Raw genomic sequence first — 2,654 nt, 5'->3', positions numbered from 1 at the left:
CACAATTTTTTTGTTATTCTTTTAAAAATTGGCCAATACTTATTCTCTGTTTTTTTCCCCCCACATCAGACTACTTTTTCTCTGGAAAGTTATTATTCCTGGGCTGCCGAGAGGGATGAGTGGGTAAAAAAGCTTGCCCCCAAGCCTGATGACTTGAGTTTGGTCCTTAGAATCCACATGATGGAAGGAGAGAACTAACTCTAGAAATTGTCCTCTGGCCTCCAATGCACACCATGGTATGCATACGCATGGGGACACACACACACACACACACACACACACACACACACACACACACAAACTATTTAAAACAACGCTATCACTCTCAAACCATGAGCTGTGGTTGGAATTGTACTAGGCCAATTTGAGTAAGCATCACACAGTGGGTGTTTCTCTGTTTATCAGGACCTCTGCACCAGTGTCCACTTGCCCAGGACTTTGCTAGGTTGTTGGGCTTTTCAACATTACCTTGTCTCCATTATTGAAGGGTTTCCCAGAAGGCCAGCTATGTACACAAAAAGCAGAGGAAGAAGATGGATGGATGGAAGGGTAGAGAGATAGATGGAGGGGTGGAAGAATGGAAGGAGAAAGTTGGAGGAAGGGAAGGAGGTATGGATGGAAAGCAGAGAGGGATAGAGAGACAGGGGAGAAATAGAGAGTTCAGAGAAGAGAGAAATGGTTGTAGGGAGAGGATTTCCCTCTCTCCTTTTATGGCTTCAGTCCCTGCTTTGCATTCTGGTCCCTTGGAACTAAAAGACTGCTGACTTGTTAAGGCTTCAGCTGTGTGGAAAAGGAACAACGAAATGAAGATGAATGGTCTTCGAGAACAGTGGAGGACTTTAGTTCTTAGAAAACAGTCAATTTTGTTCACCAGGAGACCCAGGGCCCAGAGCAGCTCCTCTCAGTTAGGCAGTCTAGGAGAGACTTGAAACTGGGAGGTGGGGGACGAGGGAGGCACTTTCAATTTTTAGAGCATTGATTACAGACACCACACAGCCACAGCATGGCACTGGCTGATACTGGCATGGTCAGAGGGACCAATGGGAAAACAGATTGTGGCTTTGTCTGGAGAGCAATGTGTTTTGGAACTGACAGGAACTCAGGGGCGTTATTTATTTATTTGTTTATCTATTTATTTATATGTGGATGCAATTATCAATTTCTCCTTTTAAAAAATTCTTTTACATTTATTTATTATTTTGTGGATGAATGGGTAGATCGTATGTTCCATGTACATATGGAGGTCAAAGGACAATTTATGAGAGCTGGTTCTCTCCTCCCAGTGCATAAATTTCAGAACTTGGACTTAGGTCACTAGTATTGGCACCTCTACCCACTGAGCCACACTACTGGCCCTCTATCTTAATTTTTGAGACCGTGTTTCACTAGCCAAGAACTCACCATATAGGCTCATCTGGCTGGCCCTTAAATCTCCATGAGGATTCTTTTGTATTCATTCTCCCAGTGCTGGCATAGAAAAGCAAGTGCCACCATAGGTGGCAATTTAGGTGGGTTCTGGGAATTGAACTCTACTCCTCATTGCTTACATGACAGTCATTTGACCAACAGCACCTTCCCTCTTGCCCTGTTTCTTCTGTCTTCCGTCTACCTGGTATATGCATGAGATGAAGAGATTCTCCAGAATTTTCCATGTCTGAAACTTCAGGAACCTGTATATGCAAGTGCAAGTGATGTGTTGGTCCCTTCTTGCTGTCAACATAGAAGTCCTCAGGAAGTTCTCCAGGGGTAGTAAATGCCTCAGAGAACAGGAAGATTGCTTGACAGAGGGATGGGTAGACTCTGGAACACAAATTCCCCCAAAGATTTTACTCTATGCTGTGAGTATACTCTATGCTATTGCTTATTATATTTTAGATAAGATGGCTAATAATATAATAATAGCGCCAGTTTATGCTCTAAAAAAAGCCTGCAATTTGTAAATATAGCTTTTGGGCAAAACCTTCCAAAGCAGAGAGGCTACAAGATTAAAAACTCCCAAGAGCTGCAAGTTCTGTGCCTATGTGATCTCCGACTCAGAGCCAGTCATATCTCAGAAGTGGAGAAAAGGTCGGTGGACTTATATGTAAGAATTCTTGGGAAGTTTTATACAAAGTGGAATGTATACAATTATACAAGGCTTCCTAAGTCTTTGAGGAGAGTTTGGACATACCTGTAACAACAGTCAAAGGTTCTGGAAGGTTCTAAGCTGAGAGTGATCTTGTAACTGTGTCTATTTAAAGGAAGACATTGGGGGTCTGGTTGTGTGGGTCTGCATCGGAGAATGAAAGAAGCAAGAACGTTAGGTGAGGATTCCTTGAATGGGGCACTGTCACCAACCAAGTGAAGTGGTTGGTGGGTTAGACAGACAGGGGCCATAGCCAAGAGCCACCTGAAGCGTCTCCTCTCCTCACTTCTATGTGACATCATGAGATGACCTGAGTGCATTATTTGAGGCTTCTGGAATGTTCCAACGTTCTAACAGACAATTAACTTATGATTGGAGAGATCCCTTTTGACCACTACCCATAGGAAATCAGCCCTTCAATATTCTCTATCACAAATCATATTTAGTGAACTATCCACAGATATACCAGTGTGGAAAACTGCCACAGCAGCCCATAGGGTCAGGTTGCTCTGGATGTGTATATAAAGGT

The 2,654-nt window shown here is 43.2% G+C and overlaps 1 long non-coding RNA gene across 1 annotated transcript; it reads right to left on the bottom strand.

Annotated features, from left to right (window-relative positions):
* Positions 1-1,166: 1,166 nt before the first annotated feature.
* LOC134481182 (uncharacterized) lies at positions 1,167-2,420 on the bottom strand. The gene is made up of 2 exons (XR_010056511.1): positions 2,171-2,420; positions 1,167-1,800 (listed from the first exon to the last, which is right to left on the bottom strand). It is a non-coding gene; the product is annotated as an uncharacterized LOC134481182 (long non-coding RNA).
* Between the last annotated feature and the right edge of the window lie 234 nt (positions 2,421-2,654).

The sequence above is a fragment of the Rattus norvegicus genome, chromosome 12 (genome assembly GCF_036323735.1).
Source record: "Rattus norvegicus strain BN/NHsdMcwi chromosome 12, GRCr8, whole genome shotgun sequence".
Taxonomy (NCBI): Eukaryota; Metazoa; Chordata; class Mammalia; order Rodentia; family Muridae; genus Rattus; species Rattus norvegicus.
The sequence above is the reverse complement of the archived record's forward strand: the minus strand, read 5'-3'. Positions and strand labels throughout refer to the sequence as shown.